Below are 23,698 nucleotides of genomic sequence, written 5' to 3'. Positions count from 1 at the left end.
GCAGTTTGACCAGTGTCGTCTTTAAAAGGAAAGTTTTCAGAGAGCTTTCCGGCTTACGGCCATACTACCCTGAGAACGCCCGATCTCGTCCGATCTCGGAAGCTAAGCAGGGGCGGGCCTGGTTAGTACTTGGATGGGAGACCGCCTGGGAATACCAGGTGCTGTAAGCTTTTTAGGCTCTTGGCTTTCAGCAGAGGGCGCTGTTTCCCACTTCTTGGAAAACGCCATCACTTTGAATGGAGGAAGAGTATTTATTTTGCCCTCATGTGAGGAACATCCATCTATTTGTCTCTCTGCTGTGAAGTTCAAACAGGCTTATAGGCTGGCTGTGGCTGCGACCGGTGGCACAAAACAGCCAGAAAAACCATACGAGCAGCAAAGTGTGCACACACATCCGAGACCGTTTGCAGAAGCGCAGTTTGACCAGTGTCGTCTTTAAAAGGAAAGTTTTCAGAGAGCTTTCCGGCTTACGGCCATACTACCCTGAGAACGCCCGATCTCGTCCGATCTCGAAGCTAAGCAGGGGCGGGCCTGGTTAGTACTTGGATGGGAGACCGCCTGGGAATAGCAGGTGCTGTAAGCTTTTTAGGCTCTTGGCTTTCAGCAGAGGGCGCTGTTTCCCACTTCTTGGAAAACGCCATCACTTTGAATGGAGGAAGAGTATTTATTTTGCCCTCATGTGAGGAACATCCATCTACAGTATTTGTCTCTCTGCTGTGAAGTTCAAACAGGCTTATAGGCTGGCTGTGGCTGCGACCGGTGGCACAAAACAGCCAGAAAAACCATACGAGCAGCAAAGTGTGCACACACATCCGAGACCGTTTGCAGAAGCGCAGTTTGACCAGTGTCGTAAGGAAAGTTTTCAGAGAGCTTTCCGGCTTACGGCCATACTACCCTGAGAACGCCCGATCTCGTCCGATCTCGGAAGCTAAGCAGGGGCGGGCCTGGTTAGTACTTGGATGGGAGACCGCCTGGGAATAGCAGGTGCTGTAAGCTTTTTAGGCTCTTGGCTTTCAGCAGAGGGCGCTGTTTCCCACTTCTTGGAAAACGCCATCACTTTGAATGGAGGAAGAGTATTTATTTTGCCCTCATGTGAGGAACATCCATCTATTTGTCTCTCTGCTGTGAAGTTCAAACAGGCTTATAGGCTGGCTGTGGCTGCGACCGGTGGCACAAAACAGCCAGAAAAACCATACGAGCAGCAAAGTGTGCACACACATCCGAGACCGTTTGCAGAAGCGCAGTTTGACCAGTGTCGTCTTTAAAAGGAAAGTTTTCAGAGAGCTTTCCGGCTTACGGCCATACTACCCTGAGAACGCCCGATCTCGTCCGATCTCGGAAGCTAAGCAGGGGCGGGCCTGGTTAGTACTTGGATGGGAGACCGCCTGGGAATACCAGGTGCTGTAAGCTTTTTAGGCTCTTGGCTTTCAGCAGAGGGCGCTGTTTCCCACTTCTTGGAAAACGCCATCACTTTGAATGGAGGAAGAGTATTTATTTTGCCCTCATGTGAGGAACATCCATCTATTTGTCTCTCTGCTGTGAAGTTCAAACAGGCTTATAGGCTGGCTGTGGCTGCGACCGGTGGCACAAAACAGCCAGAAAAACCATACGAGCAGCAAAGTGTGCACACACATCCGAGACCGTTTGCAGAAGCGCAGTTTGACCAGTGTCGTCTTTAAAAGGAAAGTTTTCAGAGAGCTTTCCGGCTTACGGCCATACTACCCTGAGAACGCCCGATCTCGTCCGATCTCGGAAGCTAAGCAGGGGCGGGCCTGGTTAGTACTTGGATGGGAGACCGCCTGGGAATACCAGGTGCTGTAAGCTTTTTAGGCTCTTGGCTTTCAGCAGAGGGCGCTGTTTCCCACTTCTTGGAAAACGCCATCACTTTGAATGGAGGAAGAGTATTTATTTTGCCCTCATGTGAGGAACATCCATCTATTTGTCTCTCTGCTGTGAAGTTCAAACAGGCTTATAGGCTGGCTGTGGCTGCGACCGGTGGCACAAAACAGCCAGAAAAACCATACGAGCAGCAAAGTGTGCACACACATCCGAGACCGTTTGCAGAAGCGCAGTTTGACCAGTGTCGTCTTTAAAAGGAAAGTTTTCAGAGAGCTTTCCGGCTTACGGCCATACTACCCTGAGAACGCCCGATCTCGTCCGATCTCGGAAGCTAAGCAGGGGCGGGCCTGGTTAGTACTTGGATGGGAGACCGCCTGGGAATACCAGGTGCTGTAAGCTTTTTAGGCTCTTGGCTTTCAGCAGAGGGCGCTGTTTCCCACTTCTTGGAAAACGCCATCACTTTGAATGGAGGAAGAGTATTTATTTTGCCCTCATGTGAGGAACATCCATCTATTTGTCTCTCTGCTGTGAAGTTCAAACAGGCTTATAGGCTGGCTGTGGCTGCGACCGGTGGCACAAAACAGCCAGAAAAACCATACGAGCAGCAAAGTGTGCACACACATCCGAGACCGTTTGCAGAAGCGCAGTTTGACCAGTGTCGTCTTTAAAAGGAAAGTTTTCAGAGAGCTTTCCGGCTTACGGCCATACTACCCTGAGAACGCCCGATCTCGTCCGATCTCGGAAGCTAAGCAGGGGCGGGCCTGGTTAGTACTTGGATGGGAGACCGCCTGGGAATACCAGGTGCTGTAAGCTTTTTAGGCTCTTGGCTTTCAGCAGAGGGCGCTGTTTCCCACTTCTTGGAAAACGCCATCACTTTGAATGGAGGAAGAGTATTTATTTTGCCCTCATGTGAGGAACATCCATCTACAGTATTTGTCTCTCTGCTGTGAAGTTCAAACAGGCTTATAGGCTGGCTGTGGCTGCGACCGGTGGCACAAAACAGCCAGAAAAACCATACGAGCAGCAAAGTGTGCACACACATCCGAGACCGTTTGCAGAAGCGCAGTTTGACCAGTGTCGTCTTTAAAAGGAAAGTTTTCAGAGAGCTTTCCGGCTTACGGCCATACTACCCTGAGAACGCCCGATCTCGTCCGATCTCGGAAGCTAAGCAGGGGCGGGCCTGGTTAGTACTTGGATGGGAGACCGCCTGGGAATACCAGGTGCTGTAAGCTTTTTAGGCTCTTGGCTTTCAGCAGAGGGCGCTGTTTCCCACTTCTTGGAAAACGCCATCACTTTGAATGGAGGAAGAGTATTTATTTTGCCCTCATGTGAGGAACATCCATCTACAGTATTTGTCTCTCTGCTGTGAAGTTCAAACAGGCTTATAGGCTGGCTGTGGCTGCGACCGGTGGCACAAAACAGCCAGAAAAACCATACGAGCAGCAAAGTGTGCACACACATCCGAGACCGTTTGCAGAAGCGCAGTTTGACCAGTGTCGTCTTTAAAAGGAAAGTTTTCAGAGAGCTTTCCGGCTTACGGCCATACTACCCTGAGAACGCCCGATCTCGTCCGATCTCGGAAGCTAAGCAGGGGCGGGCCTGGTTAGTACTTGGATGGGAGACCGCCTGGGAATAGCAGGTGCTGTAAGCTTTTTAGGCTCTTGGCTTTCAGCAGAGGGCGCTGTTTCCCACTTCTTGGAAAACGCCATCACTTTGAATGGAGGAAGAGTATTTATTTTGCCCTCATGTGAGGAACATCCATCTATTTGTCTCTCTGCTGTGAAGTTCAAACAGGCTTATAGGCTGGCTGTGGCTGCGACCGGTGGCACAAAACAGCCAGAAAAACCATACGAGCAGCAAAGTGTGCACACACATCCGAGACCGTTTGCAGAAGCGCAGTTTGACCAGTGTCGTCTTTAAAAGGAAAGTTTTCAGAGAGCTTTCCGGCTTACGGCCATACTACCCTGAGAACGCCCGATCTCGTCCGATCTCGGAAGCTAAGCAGGGGCGGGCCTGGTTAGTACTTGGATGGGAGACCGCCTGGGAATACCAGGTGCTGTAAGCTTTTTAGGCTCTTGGCTTTCAGCAGAGGGCGCTGTTTCCCACTTCTTGGAAAACGCCATCACTTTGAATGGAGGAAGAGTATTTATTTTGCCCTCATGTGAGGAACATCCATCTATTTGTCTCTCTGCTGTGAAGTTCAAACAGGCTTATAGGCTGGCTGTGGCTGCGACCGGTGGCACAAAACAGCCAGAAAAACCATACGAGCAGCAAAGTGTGCACACACATCCGAGACCGTTTGCAGAAGCGCAGTTTGACCAGTGTCGTCTTTAAAAGGAAAGTTTTCAGAGAGCTTTCCGGCTTACGGCCATACTACCCTGAGAACGCCCGATCTCGTCCGATCTCGGAAGCTAAGCAGGGGCGGGCCTGGTTAGTACTTGGATGGGAGACCGCCTGGGAATAGCAGGTGCTGTAAGCTTTTTAGGCTCTTGGCTTTCAGCAGAGGGCGCTGTTTCCCACTTCTTGGAAAACGCCATCACTTTGAATGGAGGAAGAGTATTTATTTTGCCCTCATGTGAGGAACATCCATCTACAGTATTTGTCTCTCTGCTGTGAAGTTCAAACAGGCTTATAGGCTGGCTGTGGCTGCGACCGGTGGCACAAAACAGCCAGAAAAACCATACGAGCAGCAAAGTGTGCACACACATCCGAGACCGTTTGCAGAAGCGCAGTTTGACCAGTGTCGTCTTTAAAAGGAAAGTTTTCAGAGAGCTTTCCGGCTTACGGCCATACTACCCTGAGAACGCCCGATCTCGTCCGATCTCGGAAGCTAAGCAGGGGCGGGCCTGGTTAGTACTTGGATGGGAGACCGCCTGGGAATAGCAGGTGCTGTAAGCTTTTTAGGCTCTTGGCTTTCAGCAGAGGGCGCTGTTTCCCACTTCTTGGAAAACGCCATCACTTTGAATGGAGGAAGAGTATTTATTTTGCCCTCATGTGAGGAACATCCATCTATTTGTCTCTCTGCTGTGAAGTTCAAACAGGCTTATAGGCTGGCTGTGGCTGCGACCGGTGGCACAAAACAGCCAGAAAAACCATACGAGCAGCAAAGTGTGCACACACATCCGAGACCGTTTGCAGAAGCGCAGTTTGACCAGTGTCGTCTTTAAAAGGAAAGTTTTCAGAGAGCTTTCCGGCTTACGGCCATACTACCCTGAGAACGCCCGATCTCGTCCGATCTCGGAAGCTAAGCAGGGGCGGGCCTGGTTAGTACTTGGATGGGAGACCGCCTGGGAATACCAGGTGCTGTAAGCTTTTTAGGCTCTTGGCTTTCAGCAGAGGGCGCTGTTTCCCACTTCTTGGAAAACGCCATCACTTTGAATGGAGGAAGAGTATTTATTTTGCCCTCATGTGAGGAACATCCATCTATTTGTCTCTCTGCTGTGAAGTTCAAACAGGCTTATAGGCTGGCTGTGGCTGCGACCGGTGGCACAAAACAGCCAGAAAAACCATACGAGCAGCAAAGTGTGCACACACATCCGAGACCGTTTGCAGAAGCGCAGTTTGACCAGTGTCGTCTTTAAAAGGAAAGTTTTCAGAGAGCTTTCCGGCTTACGGCCATACTACCCTGAGAACGCCCGATCTCGTCCGATCTCGGAAGCTAAGCAGGGGCGGGCCTGGTTAGTACTTGGATGGGAGACCGCCTGGGAATAGCAGGTGCTGTAAGCTTTTTAGGCTCTTGGCTTTCAGCAGAGGGCGCTGTTTCCCACTTCTTGGAAAACGCCATCACTTTGAATGGAGGAAGAGTATTTATTTTGCCCTCATGTGAGGAACATCCATCTATTTGTCTCTCTGCTGTGAAGTTCAAACAGGCTTATAGGCTGGCTGTGGCTGCGACCGGTGGCACAAAACAGCCAGAAAAACCATACGAGCAGCAAAGTGTGCACACACATCCGAGACCGTTTGCAGAAGCGCAGTTTGACCAGTGTCGTCTTTAAAAGGAAAGTTTTCAGAGAGCTTTCCGGCTTACGGCCATACTACCCTGAGAACGCCCGATCTCGTCCGATCTCGGAAGCTAAGCAGGGGCGGGCCTGGTTAGTACTTGGATGGGAGACCGCCTGGGAATACCAGGTGCTGTAAGCTTTTTAGGCTCTTGGCTTTCAGCAGAGGGCGCTGTTTCCCACTTCTTGGAAAACGCCATCACTTTGAATGGAGGAAGAGTATTTATTTTGCCCTCATGTGAGGAACATCCATCTATTTGTCTCTCTGCTGTGAAGTTCAAACAGGCTTATAGGCTGGCTGTGGCTGCGACCGGTGGCACAAAACAGCCAGAAAAACCATACGAGCAGCAAAGTGTGCACACACATCCGAGACCGTTTGCAGAAGCGCAGTTTGACCAGTGTCGTCTTTAAAAGGAAAGTTTTCAGAGAGCTTTCCGGCTTACGGCCATACTACCCTGAGAACGCCCGATCTCGTCCGATCTCGGAAGCTAAGCAGGGGCGGGCCTGGTTAGTACTTGGATGGGAGACCGCCTGGGAATACCAGGTGCTGTAAGCTTTTTAGGCTCTTGGCTTTCAGCAGAGGGCGCTGTTTCCCACTTCTTGGAAAACGCCATCACTTTGAATGGAGGAAGAGTATTTATTTTGCCCTCATGTGAGGAACATCCATCTATTTGTCTCTCTGCTGTGAAGTTCAAACAGGCTTATAGGCTGGCTGTGGCTGCGACCGGTGGCACAAAACAGCCAGAAAAACCATACGAGCAGCAAAGTGTGCACACACATCCGAGACCGTTTGCAGAAGCGCAGTTTGACCAGTGTCGTCTTTAAAAGGAAAGTTTTCAGAGAGCTTTCCGGCTTACGGCCATACTACCCTGAGAACGCCCGATCTCGTCCGATCTCGGAAGCTAAGCAGGGGCGGGCCTGGTTAGTACTTGGATGGGAGACCGCCTGGGAATACCAGGTGCTGTAAGCTTTTTAGGCTCTTGGCTTTCAGCAGAGGGCGCTGTTTCCCACTTCTTGGAAAACGCCATCACTTTGAATGGAGGAAGAGTATTTATTTTGCCCTCATGTGAGGAACATCCATCTACAGTATTTGTCTCTCTGCTGTGAAGTTCAAACAGGCTTATAGGCTGGCTGTGGCTGCGACCGGTGGCACAAAACAGCCAGAAAAACCATACGAGCAGCAAAGTGTGCACACACATCCGAGACCGTTTGCAGAAGCGCAGTTTGACCAGTGTCGTCTTTAAAAGGAAAGTTTTCAGAGAGCTTTCCGGCTTACGGCCATACTACCCTGAGAACGCCCGATCTCGTCCGATCTCGGAAGCTAAGCAGGGGCGGGCCTGGTTAGTACTTGGATGGGAGACCGCCTGGGAATAGCAGGTGCTGTAAGCTTTTTAGGCTCTTGGCTTTCAGCAGAGGGCGCTGTTTCCCACTTCTTGGAAAACGCCATCACTTTGAATGGAGGAAGAGTATTTATTTTGCCCTCATGTGAGGAACATCCATCTATTTGTCTCTCTGCTGTGAAGTTCAAACAGGCTTATAGGCTGGCTGTGGCTGCGACCGGTGGCACAAAACAGCCAGAAAAACCATACGAGCAGCAAAGTGTGCACACACATCCGAGACCGTTTGCAGAAGCGCAGTTTGACCAGTGTCGTCTTTAAAAGGAAAGTTTTCAGAGAGCTTTCCGGCTTACGGCCATACTACCCTGAGAACGCCCGATCTCGTCCGATCTCGGAAGCTAAGCAGGGGCGGGCCTGGTTAGTACTTGGATGGGAGACCGCCTGGGAATAGCAGGTGCTGTAAGCTTTTTAGGCTCTTGGCTTTCAGCAGAGGGCGCTGTTTCCCACTTCTTGGAAAACGCCATCACTTTGAATGGAGGAAGAGTATTTATTTTGCCCTCATGTGAGGAACATCCATCTATTTGTCTCTCTGCTGTGAAGTTCAAACAGGCTTATAGGCTGGCTGTGGCTGCGACCGGTGGCACAAAACAGCCAGAAAAACCATACGAGCAGCAAAGTGTGCACACACATCCGAGACCGTTTGCAGAAGCGCAGTTTGACCAGTGTCGTCTTTAAAAGGAAAGTTTTCAGAGAGCTTTCCGGCTTACGGCCATACTACCCTGAGAACGCCCGATCTCGTCCGATCTCGGAAGCTAAGCAGGGGCGGGCCTGGTTAGTACTTGGATGGGAGACCGCCTGGGAATACCAGGTGCTGTAAGCTTTTTAGGCTCTTGGCTTTCAGCAGAGGGCGCTGTTTCCCACTTCTTGGAAAACGCCATCACTTTGAATGGAGGAAGAGTATTTATTTTGCCCTCATGTGAGGAACATCCATCTACAGTATTTGTCTCTCTGCTGTGAAGTTCAAACAGGCTTATAGGCTGGCTGTGGCTGCGACCGGTGGCACAAAACAGCCAGAAAAACCATACGAGCAGCAAAGTGTGCACACACATCCGAGACCGTTTGCAGAAGCGCAGTTTGACCAGTGTCGTCTTTAAAAGGAAAGTTTTCAGAGAGCTTTCCGGCTTACGGCCATACTACCCTGAGAACGCCCGATCTCGTCCGATCTCGGAAGCTAAGCAGGGGCGGGCCTGGTTAGTACTTGGATGGGAGACCGCCTGGGAATAGCAGGTGCTGTAAGCTTTTTAGGCTCTTGGCTTTCAGCAGAGGGCGCTGTTTCCCACTTCTTGGAAAACGCCATCACTTTGAATGGAGGAAGAGTATTTATTTTGCCCTCATGTGAGGAACATCCATCTATTTGTCTCTCTGCTGTGAAGTTCAAACAGGCTTATAGGCTGGCTGTGGCTGCGACCGGTGGCACAAAACAGCCAGAAAAACCATACGAGCAGCAAAGTGTGCACACACATCCGAGACCGTTTGCAGAAGCGCAGTTTGACCAGTGTCGTCTTTAAAAGGAAAGTTTTCAGAGAGCTTTCCGGCTTACGGCCATACTACCCTGAGAACGCCCGATCTCGTCCGATCTCGGAAGCTAAGCAGGGGCGGGCCTGGTTAGTACTTGGATGGGAGACCGCCTGGGAATACCAGGTGCTGTAAGCTTTTTAGGCTCTTGGCTTTCAGCAGAGGGCGCTGTTTCCCACTTCTTGGAAAACGCCATCACTTTGAATGGAGGAAGAGTATTTATTTTGCCCTCATGTGAGGAACATCCATCTATTTGTCTCTCTGCTGTGAAGTTCAAACAGGCTTATAGGCTGGCTGTGGCTGCGACCGGTGGCACAAAACAGCCAGAAAAACCATACGAGCAGCAAAGTGTGCACACACATCCGAGACCGTTTGCAGAAGCGCAGTTTGACCAGTGTCGTCTTTAAAAGGAAAGTTTTCAGAGAGCTTTCCGGCTTACGGCCATACTACCCTGAGAACGCCCGATCTCGTCCGATCTCGGAAGCTAAGCAGGGGCGGGCCTGGTTAGTACTTGGATGGGAGACCGCCTGGGAATAGCAGGTGCTGTAAGCTTTTTAGGCTCTTGGCTTTCAGCAGAGGGCGCTGTTTCCCACTTCTTGGAAAACGCCATCACTTTGAATGGAGGAAGAGTATTTATTTTGCCCTCATGTGAGGAACATCCATCTACAGTATTTGTCTCTCTGCTGTGAAGTTCAAACAGGCTTATAGGCTGGCTGTGGCTGCGACCGGTGGCACAAAACAGCCAGAAAAACCATACGAGCAGCAAAGTGTGCACACACATCCGAGACCGTTTGCAGAAGCGCAGTTTGACCAGTGTCGTCTTTAAAAGGAAAGTTTTCAGAGAGCTTTCCGGCTTACGGCCATACTACCCTGAGAACGCCCGATCTCGTCCGATCTCGGAAGCTAAGCAGGGGCGGGCCTGGTTAGTACTTGGATGGGAGACCGCCTGGGAATAGCAGGTGCTGTAAGCTTTTTAGGCTCTTGGCTTTCAGCAGAGGGCGCTGTTTCCCACTTCTTGGAAAACGCCATCACTTTGAATGGAGGAAGAGTATTTATTTTGCCCTCATGTGAGGAACATCCATCTATTTGTCTCTCTGCTGTGAAGTTCAAACAGGCTTATAGGCTGGCTGTGGCTGCGACCGGTGGCACAAAACAGCCAGAAAAACCATACGAGCAGCAAAGTGTGCACACACATCCGAGACCGTTTGCAGAAGCGCAGTTTGACCAGTGTCGTCTTTAAAAGGAAAGTTTTCAGAGAGCTTTCCGGCTTACGGCCATACTACCCTGAGAACGCCCGATCTCGTCCGATCTCGGAAGCTAAGCAGGGGCGGGCCTGGTTAGTACTTGGATGGGAGACCGCCTGGGAATACCAGGTGCTGTAAGCTTTTTAGGCTCTTGGCTTTCAGCAGAGGGCGCTGTTTCCCACTTCTTGGAAAACGCCATCACTTTGAATGGAGGAAGAGTATTTATTTTGCCCTCATGTGAGGAACATCCATCTATTTGTCTCTCTGCTGTGAAGTTCAAACAGGCTTATAGGCTGGCTGTGGCTGCGACCGGTGGCACAAAACAGCCAGAAAAACCATACGAGCAGCAAAGTGTGCACACACATCCGAGACCGTTTGCAGAAGCGCAGTTTGACCAGTGTCGTCTTTAAAAGGAAAGTTTTCAGAGAGCTTTCCGGCTTACGGCCATACTACCCTGAGAACGCCCGATCTCGTCCGATCTCGGAAGCTAAGCAGGGGCGGGCCTGGTTAGTACTTGGATGGGAGACCGCCTGGGAATAGCAGGTGCTGTAAGCTTTTTAGGCTCTTGGCTTTCAGCAGAGGGCGCTGTTTCCCACTTCTTGGAAAACGCCATCACTTTGAATGGAGGAAGAGTATTTATTTTGCCCTCATGTGAGGAACATCCATCTACAGTATTTGTCTCTCTGCTGTGAAGTTCAAACAGGCTTATAGGCTGGCTGTGGCTGCGACCGGTGGCACAAAACAGCCAGAAAAACCATACGAGCAGCAAAGTGTGCACACACATCCGAGACCGTTTGCAGAAGCGCAGTTTGACCAGTGTCGTCTTTAAAAGGAAAGTTTTCAGAGAGCTTTCCGGCTTACGGCCATACTACCCTGAGAACGCCCGATCTCGTCCGATCTCGGAAGCTAAGCAGGGGCGGGCCTGGTTAGTACTTGGATGGGAGACCGCCTGGGAATAGCAGGTGCTGTAAGCTTTTTAGGCTCTTGGCTTTCAGCAGAGGGCGCTGTTTCCCACTTCTTGGAAAACGCCATCACTTTGAATGGAGGAAGAGTATTTATTTTGCCCTCATGTGAGGAACATCCATCTATTTGTCTCTCTGCTGTGAAGTTCAAACAGGCTTATAGGCTGGCTGTGGCTGCGACCGGTGGCACAAAACAGCCAGAAAAACCATACGAGCAGCAAAGTGTGCACACACATCCGAGACCGTTTGCAGAAGCGCAGTTTGACCAGTGTCGTCTTTAAAAGGAAAGTTTTCAGAGAGCTTTCCGGCTTACGGCCATACTACCCTGAGAACGCCCGATCTCGTCCGATCTCGGAAGCTAAGCAGGGGCGGGCCTGGTTAGTACTTGGATGGGAGACCGCCTGGGAATAGCAGGTGCTGTAAGCTTTTTAGGCTCTTGGCTTTCAGCAGAGGGCGCTGTTTCCCACTTCTTGGAAAACGCCATCACTTTGAATGGAGGAAGAGTATTTATTTTGCCCTCATGTGAGGAACATCCATCTATTTGTCTCTCTGCTGTGAAGTTCAAACAGGCTTATAGGCTGGCTGTGGCTGCGACCGGTGGCACAAAACAGCCAGAAAAACCATACGAGCAGCAAAGTGTGCACACACATCCGAGACCGTTTGCAGAAGCGCAGTTTGACCAGTGTCGTCTTTAAAAGGAAAGTTTTCAGAGAGCTTTCCGGCTTACGGCCATACTACCCTGAGAACGCCCGATCTCGTCCGATCTCGGAAGCTAAGCAGGGGCGGGCCTGGTTAGTACTTGGATGGGAGACCGCCTGGGAATACCAGGTGCTGTAAGCTTTTTAGGCTCTTGGCTTTCAGCAGAGGGCGCTGTTTCCCACTTCTTGGAAAACGCCATCACTTTGAATGGAGGAAGAGTATTTATTTTGCCCTCATGTGAGGAACATCCATCTACAGTATTTGTCTCTCTGCTGTGAAGTTCAAACAGGCTTATAGGCTGGCTGTGGCTGCGACCGGTGGCACAAAACAGCCAGAAAAACCATACGAGCAGCAAAGTGTGCACACACATCCGAGACCGTTTGCAGAAGCGCAGTTTGACCAGTGTCGTCTTTAAAAGGAAAGTTTTCAGAGAGCTTTCCGGCTTACGGCCATACTACCCTGAGAACGCCCGATCTCGTCCGATCTCGGAAGCTAAGCAGGGGCGGGCCTGGTTAGTACTTGGATGGGAGACCGCCTGGGAATAGCAGGTGCTGTAAGCTTTTTAGGCTCTTGGCTTTCAGCAGAGGGCGCTGTTTCCCACTTCTTGGAAAACGCCATCACTTTGAATGGAGGAAGAGTATTTATTTTGCCCTCATGTGAGGAACATCCATCTATTTGTCTCTCTGCTGTGAAGTTCAAACAGGCTTATAGGCTGGCTGTGGCTGCGACCGGTGGCACAAAACAGCCAGAAAAACCATACGAGCAGCAAAGTGTGCACACACATCCGAGACCGTTTGCAGAAGCGCAGTTTGACCAGTGTCGTCTTTAAAAGGAAAGTTTTCAGAGAGCTTTCCGGCTTACGGCCATACTACCCTGAGAACGCCCGATCTCGTCCGATCTCGGAAGCTAAGCAGGGGCGGGCCTGGTTAGTACTTGGATGGGAGACCGCCTGGGAATACCAGGTGCTGTAAGCTTTTTAGGCTCTTGGCTTTCAGCAGAGGGCGCTGTTTCCCACTTCTTGGAAAACGCCATCACTTTGAATGGAGGAAGAGTATTTATTTTGCCCTCATGTGAGGAACATCCATCTATTTGTCTCTCTGCTGTGAAGTTCAAACAGGCTTATAGGCTGGCTGTGGCTGCGACCGGTGGCACAAAACAGCCAGAAAAACCATACGAGCAGCAAAGTGTGCACACACATCCGAGACCGTTTGCAGAAGCGCAGTTTGACCAGTGTCGTCTTTAAAAGGAAAGTTTTCAGAGAGCTTTCCGGCTTACGGCCATACTACCCTGAGAACGCCCGATCTCGTCCGATCTCGGAAGCTAAGCAGGGGCGGGCCTGGTTAGTACTTGGATGGGAGACCGCCTGGGAATAGCAGGTGCTGTAAGCTTTTTAGGCTCTTGGCTTTCAGCAGAGGGCGCTGTTTCCCACTTCTTGGAAAACGCCATCACTTTGAATGGAGGAAGAGTATTTATTTTGCCCTCATGTGAGGAACATCCATCTACAGTATTTGTCTCTCTGCTGTGAAGTTCAAACAGGCTTATAGGCTGGCTGTGGCTGCGACCGGTGGCACAAAACAGCCAGAAAAACCATACGAGCAGCAAAGTGTGCACACACATCCGAGACCGTTTGCAGAAGCGCAGTTTGACCAGTGTCGTCTTTAAAAGGAAAGTTTTCAGAGAGCTTTCCGGCTTACGGCCATACTACCCTGAGAACGCCCGATCTCGTCCGATCTCGGAAGCTAAGCAGGGGCGGGCCTGGTTAGTACTTGGATGGGAGACCGCCTGGGAATAGCAGGTGCTGTAAGCTTTTTAGGCTCTTGGCTTTCAGCAGAGGGCGCTGTTTCCCACTTCTTGGAAAACGCCATCACTTTGAATGGAGGAAGAGTATTTATTTTGCCCTCATGTGAGGAACATCCATCTATTTGTCTCTCTGCTGTGAAGTTCAAACAGGCTTATAGGCTGGCTGTGGCTGCGACCGGTGGCACAAAACAGCCAGAAAAACCATACGAGCAGCAAAGTGTGCACACACATCCGAGACCGTTTGCAGAAGCGCAGTTTGACCAGTGTCGTCTTTAAAAGGAAAGTTTTCAGAGAGCTTTCCGGCTTACGGCCATACTACCCTGAGAACGCCCGATCTCGTCCGATCTCGGAAGCTAAGCAGGGGCGGGCCTGGTTAGTACTTGGATGGGAGACCGCCTGGGAATACCAGGTGCTGTAAGCTTTTTAGGCTCTTGGCTTTCAGCAGAGGGCGCTGTTTCCCACTTCTTGGAAAACGCCATCACTTTGAATGGAGGAAGAGTATTTATTTTGCCCTCATGTGAGGAACATCCATCTATTTGTCTCTCTGCTGTGAAGTTCAAACAGGCTTATAGGCTGGCTGTGGCTGCGACCGGTGGCACAAAACAGCCAGAAAAACCATACGAGCAGCAAAGTGTGCACACACATCCGAGACCGTTTGCAGAAGCGCAGTTTGACCAGTGTCGTCTTTAAAAGGAAAGTTTTCAGAGAGCTTTCCGGCTTACGGCCATACTACCCTGAGAACGCCCGATCTCGTCCGATCTCGGAAGCTAAGCAGGGGCGGGCCTGGTTAGTACTTGGATGGGAGACCGCCTGGGAATAGCAGGTGCTGTAAGCTTTTTAGGCTCTTGGCTTTCAGCAGAGGGCGCTGTTTCCCACTTCTTGGAAAACGCCATCACTTTGAATGGAGGAAGAGTATTTATTTTGCCCTCATGTGAGGAACATCCATCTATTTGTCTCTCTGCTGTGAAGTTCAAACAGGCTTATAGGCTGGCTGTGGCTGCGACCGGTGGCACAAAACAGCCAGAAAAACCATACGAGCAGCAAAGTGTGCACACACATCCGAGACCGTTTGCAGAAGCGCAGTTTGACCAGTGTCGTCTTTAAAAGGAAAGTTTTCAGAGAGCTTTCCGGCTTACGGCCATACTACCCTGAGAACGCCCGATCTCGTCCGATCTCGGAAGCTAAGCAGGGGCGGGCCTGGTTAGTACTTGGATGGGAGACCGCCTGGGAATACCAGGTGCTGTAAGCTTTTTAGGCTCTTGGCTTTCAGCAGAGGGCGCTGTTTCCCACTTCTTGGAAAACGCCATCACTTTGAATGGAGGAAGAGTATTTATTTTGCCCTCATGTGAGGAACATCCATCTACAGTATTTGTCTCTCTGCTGTGAAGTTCAAACAGGCTTATAGGCTGGCTGTGGCTGCGACCGGTGGCACAAAACAGCCAGAAAAACCATACGAGCAGCAAAGTGTGCACACACATCCGAGACCGTTTGCAGAAGCGCAGTTTGACCAGTGTCGTCTTTAAAAGGAAAGTTTTCAGAGAGCTTTCCGGCTTACGGCCATACTACCCTGAGAACGCCCGATCTCGTCCGATCTCGGAAGCTAAGCAGGGGCGGGCCTGGTTAGTACTTGGATGGGAGACCGCCTGGGAATAGCAGGTGCTGTAAGCTTTTTAGGCTCTTGGCTTTCAGCAGAGGGCGCTGTTTCCCACTTCTTGGAAAACGCCATCACTTTGAATGGAGGAAGAGTATTTATTTTGCCCTCATGTGAGGAACATCCATCTATTTGTCTCTCTGCTGTGAAGTTCAAACAGGCTTATAGGCTGGCTGTGGCTGCGACCGGTGGCACAAAACAGCCAGAAAAACCATACGAGCAGCAAAGTGTGCACACACATCCGAGACCGTTTGCAGAAGCGCAGTTTGACCAGTGTCGTCTTTAAAAGGAAAGTTTTCAGAGAGCTTTCCGGCTTACGGCCATACTACCCTGAGAACGCCCGATCTCGTCCGATCTCGGAAGCTAAGCAGGGGCGGGCCTGGTTAGTACTTGAATGGGAGACCGCCTGGGAATACCAGGTGCTGTAAGCTTTTTAGGCTCTTGGCTTTCAGCAGAGGGCGCTGTTTCCCACTTCTTGGAAAACGCCATCACTTTGAATGGAGGAAGAGTATTTATTTTGCCCTCATGTGAGGAACATCCATCTATTTGTCTCTCTGCTGTGAAGTTCAAACAGGCTTATAGGCTGGCTGTGGCTGCGACCGGTGGCACAAAACAGCCAGAAAAACCATACGAGCAGCAAAGTGTGCACACACATCCGAGACCGTTTGCAGAAGCGCAGTTTGACCAGTGTCGTCTTTAAAAGGAAAGTTTTCAGAGAGCTTTCCGGCTTACGGCCATACTACCCTGAGAACGCCCGATCTCGTCCGATCTCGGAAGCTAAGCAGGGGCGGGCCTGGTTAGTACTTGGATGGGAGACCGCCTGGGAATACCAGGTGCTGTAAGCTTTTTAGGCTCTTGGCTTTCAGCAGAGGGCGCTGTTTCCCACTTCTTGGAAAACGCCATCACTTTGAATGGAGGAAGAGTATTTATTTTGCCCTCATGTGAGGAACATCCATCTGTTTGTCTCTCTGCTGTGAAGTTCAAACAGGCTTATAGGCTGGCTGTGGCTGCGACCGGTGGCACAAAACAGCCAGAAAAACCATACGAGCAGCAAAGTGTGCACACACATCCGAGACCGTTTGCAGAAGCGCAGTTTGACCAGTGTCGTCTTTAAAAGGAAAGTTTTCAGAGAGCTTTCCGGCTTACGGCCATACTACCCTGAGAACGCCCGATCTCGTCCGATCTCGGAAGCTAAGCAGGGGCGGGCCTGGTTAGTACTTGGATGGGAGACCGCCTGGGAATAGCAGGTGCTGTAAGCTTTTTAGGCTCTTGGCTTTCAGCAGAGGGCGCTGTTTCCCACTTCTTGGAAAACGCCATCACTTTGAATGGAGGAAGAGTATTTATTTTGCCCTCATGTGAGGAACATCCATCTATTTGTCTCTCTGCTGTGAAGTTCAAACAGGCTTATAGGCTGGCTGTGGCTGCGACCGGTGGCACAAAACAGCCAGAAAAACCATACGAGCAGCAAAGTGTGCACACACATCCGAGACCGTTTGCAGAAGCGCAGTTTGACCAGTGTCGTCTTTAAAAGGAAAGTTTTCAGAGAGCTTTCCGGCTTACGGCCATACTACCCTGAGAACGCCCGATCTCGTCCGATCTCGGAAGCTAAGCAGGGGCGGGCCTGGTTAGTACTTGGATGGGAGACCGCCTGGGAATACCAGGTGCTGTAAGCTTTTTAGGCTCTTGGCTTTCAGCAGAGGGCGCTGTTTCCCACTTCTTGGAAAACGCCATCACTTTGAATGGAGGAAGAGTATTTATTTTGCCCTCATGTGAGGAACATCCATCTACAGTATTTGTCTCTCTGCTGTGAAGTTCAAACAGGCTTATAGGCTGGCTGTGGCTGCGACCGGTGGCACAAAACAGCCAGAAAAACCATACGAGCAGCAAAGTGTGCACACACATCCGAGACCGTTTGCAGAAGCGCAGTTTGACCAGTGTCGTCTTTAAAAGGAAAGTTTTCAGAGAGCTTTCCGGCTTACGGCCATACTACCCTGAGAACGCCCGATCTCGTCCGATCTCGGAAGCTAAGCAGGGGCGGGCCTGGTTAGTACTTGGATGGGAGACCGCCTGGGAATAGCAGGTGCTGTAAGCTTTTTAGGCTCTTGGCTTTCAGCAGAGGGCGCTGTTTCCCACTTCTTGGAAAACGCCATCACTTTGAATGGAGGAAGAGTATTTATTTTGCCCTCATGTGAGGAACATCCATCTATTTGTCTCTCTGCTGTGAAGTTCAAACAGGCTTATAGGCTGGCTGTGGCTGCGACCGGTGGCACAAAACAGCCAGAAAAACCATACGAGCAGCAAAGTGTGCACACACATCCGAGACCGTTTGCAGAAGCGCAGTTTGACCAGTGTCGTCTTTAAAAGGAAAGTTTTCAGAGAGCTTTCCGGCTTACGGCCATACTACCCTGAGAACGCCCGATCTCGTCCGATCTCGGAAGCTAAGCAGGGGCGGGCCTGGTTAGTACTTGGATGGGAGACCGCCTGGGAGTACCAGGTGCTGTAAGCTTTTTAGGCTCTTGGCTTTCAGCAGAGGGCGCTGTTTCCCACTTCTTGGAAAACGCCATCACTTTGAATGGAGGAAGAGTATTTATTTTGCCCTCATGTGAGGAACATCCATCTATTTGTCTCTCTGCTGTGAAGTTCAAACAGGCTTATAGGCTGGCTGTGGCTGCGACCGGTGGCACAAAACAGCCAGAAAAACCATACGAGCAGCAAAGTGTGCACACACATCCGAGACCGTTTGCAGAAGCGCAGTTTGACCAGTGTCGTCTTTAAAAGGAAAGTTTTCAGAGAGCTTTCCGGCTTACGGCCATACTACCCTGAGAACGCCCGATCTCGTCCGATCTCGGAAGCTAAGCAGGGGCGGGCCTGGTTAGTACTTGGATGGGAGACCGCCTGGGAATAGCAGGTGCTGTAAGCTTTTTAGGCTCTTGGCTTTCAGCAGAGGGCGCTGTTTCCCACTTCTTGGAAAACGCCATCACTTTGAATGGAGGAAGAGTATTTATTTTGCCCTCATGTGAGGAACATCCATCTATTTGTCTCTCTGCTGTGAAGTTCAAACAGGCTTATAGGCTGGCTGTGGCTGCGACCGGTGGCACAAAACAGCCAGAAAAACCATACGAGCAGCAAAGTGTGCACACACATCCGAGACCGTTTGAAGAAGCGCAGTTTGACCAGTGTCGTCTTTAAAAGGAAAGTTTTCAGAGAGCTTTCCGGCTTACGGCCATACTACCCTGAGAACGCCCGATCTCGTCCGATCTCGGAAGCTAAGCAGGGGCGGGCCTGGTTAGTACTTGGATGGGAGACCGCCTGGGAATACCAGGTGCTGTAAGCTTTTTAGGCTCTTGGCTTTCAGCAGAGGGCGCTGTTTCCCACTTCTTGGAAAACGCCATCACTTTGAATGGAGGAAGAGTATTTATTTTGCCCTCATGTGAGGAACATCCATCTACAGTATTTGTCTCTCTGCTGTGAAGTTCAAACAGGCTTATAGGCTGGCTGTGGCTGCGACCGGTGGCACAAAACAGCCAGAAAAACCATACGAGCAGCAAAGTGTGCACACACATCCGAGACCGTTTGCAGAAGCGCAGTTTGACCAGTGTCGTCTTTAAAAGGAAAGTTTTCAGAGAGCTTTCCGGCTTACGGCCATACTACCCTGAGAACGCCTGATCTCGTCCGATCTCGGAAGCTAAGCAGGGGCGGGCCTGGTTAGTACTTGGATGGGAGACCGCCTGGGAATACCAGGTGCTGTAAGCTTTTTAGGCTCTTGGCTTTCAGCAGAGGGCGCTGTTTCCCACTTCTTGGAAAACGCCATCACTTTGAATGGAGGAAGAGTATTTATTTTGCCCTCATGTGAGGAACATCCATCTACAGTATTTGTCTCTCTGCTGTGAAGTTCAAACAGGCTTATAGGCTGGCTGTGGCTGCGACCGGTGGCACAAAACAGCCAGAAAAACCATACGAGCAGCAAAGTGTGCACACACATCCGAGACCGTTTGCAGAAGCGCAGTTTGACCAGTGTCGTCTTTAAAAGGAAAGTTTTCAGAGAGCTTTCCGGCTTACGGCCATACTACCCTGAGAACGCCCGATCTCGTCCGATCTCGGAAGCTAAGCAGGGGCGGGCCTGGTTAGTACTTGGATGGGAGACCGCCTGGGAATAGCAGGTGCTGTAAGCTTTTTAGGCTCTTGGCTTTCAGCAGAGGGCGCTGTTTCCCACTTCTTGGAAAACGCCATCACTTTGAATGGAGGAAGAGTATTTATTTTGCCCTCATGTGAGGAACATCCATCTATTTGTCTCTCTGCTGTGAAGTTCAAACAGGCTTATAGGCTGGCTGTGGCTGCGACCGGTGGCACAAAACAGCCAGAAAAACCATACGAGCAGCAAAGTGTGCACACACATCCGAGACCGTTTGCAGAAGCGCAGTTTGACCAGTGTCGTCTTTAAAAGGAAAGTTTTCAGAGAGCTTTCCGGCTTACGGCCATACTACCCTGAGAACGCCCGATCTCGTCCGATCTCGGAAGCTAAGCAGGGGCGGGCCTGGTTAGTACTTGGATGGGAGACCGCCTGGGAATACCAGGTGCTGTAAGCTTTTTAGGCTCTTGGCTTTCAGCAGAGGGCGCTGTTTCCCACTTCTTGGAAAACGCCATCACTTTGAATGGAGGAAGAGTATTTATTTTGCCCTCATGTGAGGAACATCCATCTATTTGTCTCTCTGCTGTGAAGTTCAAACAGGCTTATAGGCTGGCTGTGGCTGCGACCGGTGGCACAAAACAGCCAGAAAAACCATACGAGCAGCAAAGTGTGCACACACATCCGAGACCGTTTGCAGAAGCGCAGTTTGACCAGTGTCGTCTTTAAAAGGAAAGTTTTCAGAGAGCTTTCCGGCTTACGGCCATACTACCCTGAGAACGCCCGATCTCGTCCGATCTCGGAAGCTAAGCAGGGGCGGGCCTGGTTAGTACTTGGATGGGAGACCGCCTGGGAATACCAGGTGCTGTAAGCTTTTTAGGCTCTTGGCTTTCAGCAGAGGGCGCTGTTTCCCACTTCTTGGAAAACGCCATCACTTTGAATGGAGGAAGAGTATTTATTTTGCCCTCATGTGAGGAACATCCATCTATTTGTCTCTCTGCTGTGAAGTTCAAACAGGCTTATAGGCTGGCTGTGGCTGCGACCGGTGGCACAAAACAGCCAGAAAAACCATACGAGCAGCAAAGTGTGCACACACATCCGAGACCGTTTGCAGAAGCGCAGTTTGACCAGTGTCGTCTTTAAAAGGAAAGTTTTCAGAGAGCTTTCCGGCTTACGGCCATACTACCCTGAGAACGCCCGATCTCGTCCGATCTCGGAAGCTAAGCAGGGGCGGGCCTGGTTAGTACTTGGATGGGAGACCGCCTGGGAATACCAGGTGCTGTAAGCTTTTTAGGCTCTTGGCTTTCAGCAGAGGGCGCTGTTTCCCACTTCTTGGAAAACGCCATCACTTTGAATGGAGGAAGAGTATTTATTTTGCCCTCATGTGAGGAACATCCATCTACAGTATTTGTCTCTCTGCTGTGAAGTTCAAACAGGCTTATAGGCTGGCTGTGGCTGCGACCGGTGGCACAAAACAGCCAGAAAAACCATACGAGCAGCAAAGTGTGCACACACATCCGAGACCGTTTGCAGAAGCGCAGTTTGACCAGTGTCGTCTTTAAAAGGAAAGTTTTCAGAGAGCTTTCCGGCTTACGGCCATACTACCCTGAGAACGCCCGATCTCGTCCGATCTCGGAAGCTAAGCAGGGGCGGGCCTGGTTAGTACTTGGATGGGAGACCGCCTGGGAATACCAGGTGCTGTAAGCTTTTTAGGCTCTTGGCTTTCAGCAGAGGGCGCTGTTTCCCACTTCTTGGAAAACGCCATCACTTTGAATGGAGGAAGAGTATTTATTTTGCCCTCATGTGAGGAACATCCATCTATTTGTCTCTCTGCTGTGAAGTTCAAACAGGCTTATAGGCTGGCTGTGGCTGCGACCGGTGGCACAAAACAGCCAGAAAAACCATACGAGCAGCAAAGTGTGCACACACATCCGAGACCGTTTGCAGAAGCGCAGTTTGACCAGTGTCGTCTTTAAAAGGAAAGTTTTCAGAGAGCTTTCCGGCTTACGGCCATACTACCCTGAGAACGCCCGATCTCGTCCGATCTCGGAAGCTAAGCAGGGGCGGGCCTGGTTAGTACTTGAATGGGAGACCGCCTGGGAATACCAGGTGCTGTAAGCTTTTTAGGCTCTTGGCTTTCAGCAGAGGGCGCTGTTTCCCACTTCTTGGAAAACGCCATCACTTTGAATGGAGGAAGAGTATTTATTTTGCCCTCATGTGAGGAACATCCATCTATTTGTCTCTCTGCTGTGAAGTTCAAACAGGCTTATAGGCTGGCTGTGGCTGCGACCGGTGGCACAAAACAGCCAGAAAAACCATACGAGCAGCAAAGTGTGCACACACATCCGAGACCGTTTGCAGAAGCGCAGTTTGACCAGTGTCGTCTTTAAAAGGAAAGTTTTCAGAGAGCTTTCCGGCTTACGGCCATACTACCCTGAGAACGCCCGATCTCGTCCGATCTCGGAAGCTAAGCAGGGGCGGGCCTGGTTAGTACTTGGATGGGAGACCGCCTGGGAATACCAGGTGCTGTAAGCTTTTTAGGCTCTTGGCTTTCAGCAGAGGGCGCTGTTTCCCACTTCTTGGAAAACGCCATCACTTTGAATGGAGGAAGAGTATTTATTTTGCCCTCATGTGAGGAACATCCATCTGTTTGTCTCTCTGCTGTGAAGTTCAAACAGGCTTATAGGCTGGCTGTGGCTGCGACCGGTGGCACAAAACAGCCAGAAAAACCATACGAGCAGCAAAGTGTGCACACACATCCGAGACCGTTTGCAGAAGCGCAGTTTGACCAGTGTCGTCTTTAAAAGGAAAGTTTTCACAGAGCTTTCCGGCTTACGGCCATACTACCCTGAGAACGCCCGATCTCGTCCGATCTCGGAAGCTAAGCAGGGGCGGGCCTGGTTAGTACTTGGATGGGAGACCGCCTGGGAATACCAGGTGCTGTAAGCTTTTTAGGCTCTTGGCTTTCAGCAGAGGGCGCTGTTTCCCACTTCTTGGAAAACGCCATCACTTTGAATGGAGGAAGAGTATTTATTTTGCCCTCATGTGAGGAACATCCATCTATTTGTCTCTCTGCTGTGAAGTTCAAACAGGCTTATAGGCTGGCTGTGGCTGCGACCGGTGGCACAAAACAGCCAGAAAAACCATACGAGCAGCAAAGTGTGCACACACATCCGAGACCGTTTGCAGAAGCGCAGTTTGACCAGTGTCGTCTTTAAAAGGAAAGTTTTCAGAGAGCTTTCCGGCTTACGGCCATACTACCCTGAGAACGCCCGATCTCGTCCGATCTCGGAAGCTAAGCAGGGGCGGGCCTGGTTAGTACTTGGATGGGAGACCGCCTGGGAATACCAGGTGCTGTAAGCTTTTTAGGCTCTTGGCTTTCAGCAGAGGGCGCTGTTTCCCACTTCTTGGAAAACGCCATCACTTTGAATGGAGGAAGAGTATTTATTTTGCCCTCATGTGAGGAACATCCATCTACAGTATTTGTCTCTCTGCTGTGAAGTTCAAACAGGCTTATAGGCTGGCTGTGGCTGCGACCGGTGGCACAAAACAGCCAGAAAAACCATACGAGCAGCAAAGTGTGCACACACATCCGAGACCGTTTGCAGAAGCGCAGTTTGACCAGTGTCGTCTTTAAAAGGAAAGTTTTCAGAGAGCTTTCCGGCTTACGGCCATACTACCCTGAGAACGCCCGATCTCGTCCGATCTCGGAAGCTAAGCAGGGGCGGGCCTGGTTAGTACTTGGATGGGAGACCGCCTGGGAATACCAGGTGCTGTAAGCTTTTTAGGCTCTTGGCTTTCAGCAGAGGGCGCTGTTTCCCACTTCTTGGAAAACGCCATCACTTTGAATGGAGGAAGAGTATTTATTTTGCCCTCATGTGAGGAACATCCATCTATTTGTCTCTCTGCTGTGAAGTTCAAACAGGCTTATAGGCTGGCTGTGGCTGCGACCGGTGGCACAAAACAGCCAGAAAAACCATACGAGCAGCAAAGTGTGCACACACATCCGAGACCGTTTGCAGAAGCGCAGTTTGACCAGTGTCGTCTTTAAAAGGAAAGTTTTCAGAGAGCTTTCCGGCTTACGGCCATACTACCCTGAGAACGCCCGATCTCGTCCGATCTCGGAAGCTAAGCAGGGGCGGGCCTGGTTAGTACTTGAATGGGAGACCGCCTGGGAATACCAGGTGCTGTAAGCTTTTTAGGCTCTTGGCTTTCAGCAGAGGGCGCTGTTTCCCACTTCTTGGAAAACGCCATCACTTTGAATGGAGGAAGAGTATTTATTTTGCCCTCATGTGAGGAACATCCATCTATTTGTCTCTCTGCTGTGAAGTTCAAACAGGCTTATAGGCTGGCTGTGGCTGCGACCGGTGGCACAAAACAGCCAGAAAAACCATACGAGCAGCAAAGTGTGCACACACATCCGAGACCGTTTGCAGAAGCGCAGTTTGACCAGTGTCGTCTTTAAAA

At 50.7% G+C, this 23,698-nt stretch overlaps 57 non-coding genes across 57 annotated transcripts; all 57 read left to right on the top strand.

The window, feature by feature from the left end:
* The first annotated feature begins 51 nt into the window (after window positions 1–51).
* Window positions 52–170, top strand: LOC129175561 (5S ribosomal RNA). Its single transcript, XR_008568510.1, has one exon. It is a non-coding gene; the product is annotated as a 5S ribosomal RNA (ribosomal RNA).
* A 295-nt stretch (window positions 171–465) lies between these two features.
* On the top strand, window positions 466–583 carry LOC129175382 (5S ribosomal RNA). The gene has a single exon (XR_008568343.1). It is a non-coding gene; the product is annotated as a 5S ribosomal RNA (ribosomal RNA).
* Window positions 584–877: 294 nt separating this feature from the next.
* Window positions 878–996, top strand: LOC129175043 (5S ribosomal RNA). The gene has a single exon (XR_008568013.1). It is a non-coding gene; the product is annotated as a 5S ribosomal RNA (ribosomal RNA).
* Window positions 997–1,291: 295 nt separating this feature from the next.
* Window positions 1,292–1,410, top strand: LOC129175560 (5S ribosomal RNA). Its single transcript, XR_008568509.1, has one exon. It is a non-coding gene; the product is annotated as a 5S ribosomal RNA (ribosomal RNA).
* Window positions 1,411–1,705: 295 nt separating this feature from the next.
* LOC129175559 (5S ribosomal RNA) lies at window positions 1,706–1,824 on the top strand. The gene has a single exon (XR_008568508.1). It is a non-coding gene; the product is annotated as a 5S ribosomal RNA (ribosomal RNA).
* Window positions 1,825–2,119: 295 nt separating this feature from the next.
* Window positions 2,120–2,238, top strand: LOC129175558 (5S ribosomal RNA). Its single transcript, XR_008568507.1, has one exon. It is a non-coding gene; the product is annotated as a 5S ribosomal RNA (ribosomal RNA).
* Window positions 2,239–2,533: 295 nt separating this feature from the next.
* LOC129175556 (5S ribosomal RNA) lies at window positions 2,534–2,652 on the top strand. The gene has a single exon (XR_008568505.1). It is a non-coding gene; the product is annotated as a 5S ribosomal RNA (ribosomal RNA).
* Window positions 2,653–2,952: 300 nt separating this feature from the next.
* LOC129175555 (5S ribosomal RNA) lies at window positions 2,953–3,071 on the top strand. The gene has a single exon (XR_008568504.1). It is a non-coding gene; the product is annotated as a 5S ribosomal RNA (ribosomal RNA).
* Window positions 3,072–3,371: 300 nt separating this feature from the next.
* LOC129175042 (5S ribosomal RNA) lies at window positions 3,372–3,490 on the top strand. Its single transcript, XR_008568012.1, has one exon. It is a non-coding gene; the product is annotated as a 5S ribosomal RNA (ribosomal RNA).
* Window positions 3,491–3,785: 295 nt separating this feature from the next.
* Window positions 3,786–3,904, top strand: LOC129175554 (5S ribosomal RNA). The gene has a single exon (XR_008568503.1). It is a non-coding gene; the product is annotated as a 5S ribosomal RNA (ribosomal RNA).
* Window positions 3,905–4,199: 295 nt separating this feature from the next.
* Window positions 4,200–4,318, top strand: LOC129175040 (5S ribosomal RNA). The gene has a single exon (XR_008568010.1). It is a non-coding gene; the product is annotated as a 5S ribosomal RNA (ribosomal RNA).
* A 300-nt stretch (window positions 4,319–4,618) lies between these two features.
* Window positions 4,619–4,737, top strand: LOC129175039 (5S ribosomal RNA). Its single transcript, XR_008568009.1, has one exon. It is a non-coding gene; the product is annotated as a 5S ribosomal RNA (ribosomal RNA).
* Window positions 4,738–5,032: 295 nt separating this feature from the next.
* Window positions 5,033–5,151, top strand: LOC129175553 (5S ribosomal RNA). Its single transcript, XR_008568502.1, has one exon. It is a non-coding gene; the product is annotated as a 5S ribosomal RNA (ribosomal RNA).
* A 295-nt stretch (window positions 5,152–5,446) lies between these two features.
* Window positions 5,447–5,565, top strand: LOC129175038 (5S ribosomal RNA). Its single transcript, XR_008568008.1, has one exon. It is a non-coding gene; the product is annotated as a 5S ribosomal RNA (ribosomal RNA).
* Window positions 5,566–5,860: 295 nt separating this feature from the next.
* LOC129175552 (5S ribosomal RNA) lies at window positions 5,861–5,979 on the top strand. Its single transcript, XR_008568501.1, has one exon. It is a non-coding gene; the product is annotated as a 5S ribosomal RNA (ribosomal RNA).
* A 295-nt stretch (window positions 5,980–6,274) lies between these two features.
* On the top strand, window positions 6,275–6,393 carry LOC129175550 (5S ribosomal RNA). The gene has a single exon (XR_008568499.1). It is a non-coding gene; the product is annotated as a 5S ribosomal RNA (ribosomal RNA).
* Window positions 6,394–6,688: 295 nt separating this feature from the next.
* LOC129175549 (5S ribosomal RNA) lies at window positions 6,689–6,807 on the top strand. Its single transcript, XR_008568498.1, has one exon. It is a non-coding gene; the product is annotated as a 5S ribosomal RNA (ribosomal RNA).
* A 300-nt stretch (window positions 6,808–7,107) lies between these two features.
* LOC129175037 (5S ribosomal RNA) lies at window positions 7,108–7,226 on the top strand. Its single transcript, XR_008568007.1, has one exon. It is a non-coding gene; the product is annotated as a 5S ribosomal RNA (ribosomal RNA).
* Window positions 7,227–7,521: 295 nt separating this feature from the next.
* LOC129175036 (5S ribosomal RNA) lies at window positions 7,522–7,640 on the top strand. The gene has a single exon (XR_008568006.1). It is a non-coding gene; the product is annotated as a 5S ribosomal RNA (ribosomal RNA).
* A 295-nt stretch (window positions 7,641–7,935) lies between these two features.
* Window positions 7,936–8,054, top strand: LOC129175548 (5S ribosomal RNA). Its single transcript, XR_008568497.1, has one exon. It is a non-coding gene; the product is annotated as a 5S ribosomal RNA (ribosomal RNA).
* Window positions 8,055–8,354: 300 nt separating this feature from the next.
* Window positions 8,355–8,473, top strand: LOC129175034 (5S ribosomal RNA). The gene has a single exon (XR_008568004.1). It is a non-coding gene; the product is annotated as a 5S ribosomal RNA (ribosomal RNA).
* Window positions 8,474–8,768: 295 nt separating this feature from the next.
* Window positions 8,769–8,887, top strand: LOC129175547 (5S ribosomal RNA). Its single transcript, XR_008568496.1, has one exon. It is a non-coding gene; the product is annotated as a 5S ribosomal RNA (ribosomal RNA).
* Window positions 8,888–9,182: 295 nt separating this feature from the next.
* Window positions 9,183–9,301, top strand: LOC129175033 (5S ribosomal RNA). The gene has a single exon (XR_008568003.1). It is a non-coding gene; the product is annotated as a 5S ribosomal RNA (ribosomal RNA).
* Window positions 9,302–9,601: 300 nt separating this feature from the next.
* On the top strand, window positions 9,602–9,720 carry LOC129175032 (5S ribosomal RNA). The gene has a single exon (XR_008568002.1). It is a non-coding gene; the product is annotated as a 5S ribosomal RNA (ribosomal RNA).
* A 295-nt stretch (window positions 9,721–10,015) lies between these two features.
* On the top strand, window positions 10,016–10,134 carry LOC129175546 (5S ribosomal RNA). The gene has a single exon (XR_008568495.1). It is a non-coding gene; the product is annotated as a 5S ribosomal RNA (ribosomal RNA).
* A 295-nt stretch (window positions 10,135–10,429) lies between these two features.
* Window positions 10,430–10,548, top strand: LOC129175031 (5S ribosomal RNA). The gene has a single exon (XR_008568001.1). It is a non-coding gene; the product is annotated as a 5S ribosomal RNA (ribosomal RNA).
* Window positions 10,549–10,848: 300 nt separating this feature from the next.
* Window positions 10,849–10,967, top strand: LOC129175030 (5S ribosomal RNA). The gene has a single exon (XR_008568000.1). It is a non-coding gene; the product is annotated as a 5S ribosomal RNA (ribosomal RNA).
* Window positions 10,968–11,262: 295 nt separating this feature from the next.
* Window positions 11,263–11,381, top strand: LOC129175029 (5S ribosomal RNA). Its single transcript, XR_008567999.1, has one exon. It is a non-coding gene; the product is annotated as a 5S ribosomal RNA (ribosomal RNA).
* Window positions 11,382–11,676: 295 nt separating this feature from the next.
* On the top strand, window positions 11,677–11,795 carry LOC129175545 (5S ribosomal RNA). The gene has a single exon (XR_008568494.1). It is a non-coding gene; the product is annotated as a 5S ribosomal RNA (ribosomal RNA).
* Window positions 11,796–12,095: 300 nt separating this feature from the next.
* Window positions 12,096–12,214, top strand: LOC129175028 (5S ribosomal RNA). The gene has a single exon (XR_008567998.1). It is a non-coding gene; the product is annotated as a 5S ribosomal RNA (ribosomal RNA).
* Window positions 12,215–12,509: 295 nt separating this feature from the next.
* On the top strand, window positions 12,510–12,628 carry LOC129175544 (5S ribosomal RNA). Its single transcript, XR_008568493.1, has one exon. It is a non-coding gene; the product is annotated as a 5S ribosomal RNA (ribosomal RNA).
* Window positions 12,629–12,923: 295 nt separating this feature from the next.
* On the top strand, window positions 12,924–13,042 carry LOC129175027 (5S ribosomal RNA). The gene has a single exon (XR_008567997.1). It is a non-coding gene; the product is annotated as a 5S ribosomal RNA (ribosomal RNA).
* A 300-nt stretch (window positions 13,043–13,342) lies between these two features.
* Window positions 13,343–13,461, top strand: LOC129175026 (5S ribosomal RNA). The gene has a single exon (XR_008567996.1). It is a non-coding gene; the product is annotated as a 5S ribosomal RNA (ribosomal RNA).
* A 295-nt stretch (window positions 13,462–13,756) lies between these two features.
* LOC129175543 (5S ribosomal RNA) lies at window positions 13,757–13,875 on the top strand. The gene has a single exon (XR_008568492.1). It is a non-coding gene; the product is annotated as a 5S ribosomal RNA (ribosomal RNA).
* A 295-nt stretch (window positions 13,876–14,170) lies between these two features.
* On the top strand, window positions 14,171–14,289 carry LOC129175025 (5S ribosomal RNA). The gene has a single exon (XR_008567995.1). It is a non-coding gene; the product is annotated as a 5S ribosomal RNA (ribosomal RNA).
* A 295-nt stretch (window positions 14,290–14,584) lies between these two features.
* On the top strand, window positions 14,585–14,703 carry LOC129175542 (5S ribosomal RNA). The gene has a single exon (XR_008568491.1). It is a non-coding gene; the product is annotated as a 5S ribosomal RNA (ribosomal RNA).
* Window positions 14,704–15,003: 300 nt separating this feature from the next.
* On the top strand, window positions 15,004–15,122 carry LOC129175023 (5S ribosomal RNA). The gene has a single exon (XR_008567993.1). It is a non-coding gene; the product is annotated as a 5S ribosomal RNA (ribosomal RNA).
* A 295-nt stretch (window positions 15,123–15,417) lies between these two features.
* On the top strand, window positions 15,418–15,536 carry LOC129175581 (5S ribosomal RNA). The gene has a single exon (XR_008568530.1). It is a non-coding gene; the product is annotated as a 5S ribosomal RNA (ribosomal RNA).
* Window positions 15,537–15,831: 295 nt separating this feature from the next.
* LOC129175541 (5S ribosomal RNA) lies at window positions 15,832–15,950 on the top strand. The gene has a single exon (XR_008568490.1). It is a non-coding gene; the product is annotated as a 5S ribosomal RNA (ribosomal RNA).
* Window positions 15,951–16,245: 295 nt separating this feature from the next.
* On the top strand, window positions 16,246–16,364 carry LOC129175022 (5S ribosomal RNA). Its single transcript, XR_008567992.1, has one exon. It is a non-coding gene; the product is annotated as a 5S ribosomal RNA (ribosomal RNA).
* A 295-nt stretch (window positions 16,365–16,659) lies between these two features.
* Window positions 16,660–16,778, top strand: LOC129175539 (5S ribosomal RNA). The gene has a single exon (XR_008568488.1). It is a non-coding gene; the product is annotated as a 5S ribosomal RNA (ribosomal RNA).
* A 300-nt stretch (window positions 16,779–17,078) lies between these two features.
* On the top strand, window positions 17,079–17,197 carry LOC129175021 (5S ribosomal RNA). Its single transcript, XR_008567991.1, has one exon. It is a non-coding gene; the product is annotated as a 5S ribosomal RNA (ribosomal RNA).
* A 295-nt stretch (window positions 17,198–17,492) lies between these two features.
* Window positions 17,493–17,611, top strand: LOC129175577 (5S ribosomal RNA). The gene has a single exon (XR_008568526.1). It is a non-coding gene; the product is annotated as a 5S ribosomal RNA (ribosomal RNA).
* Window positions 17,612–17,906: 295 nt separating this feature from the next.
* Window positions 17,907–18,025, top strand: LOC129175020 (5S ribosomal RNA). Its single transcript, XR_008567990.1, has one exon. It is a non-coding gene; the product is annotated as a 5S ribosomal RNA (ribosomal RNA).
* Window positions 18,026–18,320: 295 nt separating this feature from the next.
* LOC129175538 (5S ribosomal RNA) lies at window positions 18,321–18,439 on the top strand. Its single transcript, XR_008568487.1, has one exon. It is a non-coding gene; the product is annotated as a 5S ribosomal RNA (ribosomal RNA).
* Window positions 18,440–18,739: 300 nt separating this feature from the next.
* LOC129175609 (5S ribosomal RNA) lies at window positions 18,740–18,858 on the top strand. Its single transcript, XR_008568558.1, has one exon. It is a non-coding gene; the product is annotated as a 5S ribosomal RNA (ribosomal RNA).
* A 300-nt stretch (window positions 18,859–19,158) lies between these two features.
* LOC129175019 (5S ribosomal RNA) lies at window positions 19,159–19,277 on the top strand. The gene has a single exon (XR_008567989.1). It is a non-coding gene; the product is annotated as a 5S ribosomal RNA (ribosomal RNA).
* A 295-nt stretch (window positions 19,278–19,572) lies between these two features.
* Window positions 19,573–19,691, top strand: LOC129175536 (5S ribosomal RNA). The gene has a single exon (XR_008568486.1). It is a non-coding gene; the product is annotated as a 5S ribosomal RNA (ribosomal RNA).
* A 295-nt stretch (window positions 19,692–19,986) lies between these two features.
* Window positions 19,987–20,105, top strand: LOC129175535 (5S ribosomal RNA). Its single transcript, XR_008568485.1, has one exon. It is a non-coding gene; the product is annotated as a 5S ribosomal RNA (ribosomal RNA).
* Window positions 20,106–20,400: 295 nt separating this feature from the next.
* On the top strand, window positions 20,401–20,519 carry LOC129175534 (5S ribosomal RNA). The gene has a single exon (XR_008568484.1). It is a non-coding gene; the product is annotated as a 5S ribosomal RNA (ribosomal RNA).
* Window positions 20,520–20,819: 300 nt separating this feature from the next.
* LOC129175533 (5S ribosomal RNA) lies at window positions 20,820–20,938 on the top strand. The gene has a single exon (XR_008568483.1). It is a non-coding gene; the product is annotated as a 5S ribosomal RNA (ribosomal RNA).
* A 295-nt stretch (window positions 20,939–21,233) lies between these two features.
* LOC129175580 (5S ribosomal RNA) lies at window positions 21,234–21,352 on the top strand. The gene has a single exon (XR_008568529.1). It is a non-coding gene; the product is annotated as a 5S ribosomal RNA (ribosomal RNA).
* Window positions 21,353–21,647: 295 nt separating this feature from the next.
* Window positions 21,648–21,766, top strand: LOC129175532 (5S ribosomal RNA). Its single transcript, XR_008568482.1, has one exon. It is a non-coding gene; the product is annotated as a 5S ribosomal RNA (ribosomal RNA).
* A 295-nt stretch (window positions 21,767–22,061) lies between these two features.
* LOC129175531 (5S ribosomal RNA) lies at window positions 22,062–22,180 on the top strand. The gene has a single exon (XR_008568481.1). It is a non-coding gene; the product is annotated as a 5S ribosomal RNA (ribosomal RNA).
* A 295-nt stretch (window positions 22,181–22,475) lies between these two features.
* LOC129175530 (5S ribosomal RNA) lies at window positions 22,476–22,594 on the top strand. The gene has a single exon (XR_008568480.1). It is a non-coding gene; the product is annotated as a 5S ribosomal RNA (ribosomal RNA).
* A 300-nt stretch (window positions 22,595–22,894) lies between these two features.
* On the top strand, window positions 22,895–23,013 carry LOC129175529 (5S ribosomal RNA). Its single transcript, XR_008568479.1, has one exon. It is a non-coding gene; the product is annotated as a 5S ribosomal RNA (ribosomal RNA).
* A 295-nt stretch (window positions 23,014–23,308) lies between these two features.
* LOC129175579 (5S ribosomal RNA) lies at window positions 23,309–23,427 on the top strand. Its single transcript, XR_008568528.1, has one exon. It is a non-coding gene; the product is annotated as a 5S ribosomal RNA (ribosomal RNA).
* Window positions 23,428–23,698: the final 271 nt, after the last annotated feature.

This window comes from Dunckerocampus dactyliophorus, unplaced genomic scaffold (assembly GCF_027744805.1).
Source record: "Dunckerocampus dactyliophorus isolate RoL2022-P2 unplaced genomic scaffold, RoL_Ddac_1.1 HiC_scaffold_23, whole genome shotgun sequence".
Taxonomy (NCBI): domain Eukaryota; kingdom Metazoa; phylum Chordata; class Actinopteri; order Syngnathiformes; family Syngnathidae; genus Dunckerocampus; species Dunckerocampus dactyliophorus.
This window is presented reverse-complemented; position numbering and strand designations above follow the sequence as displayed.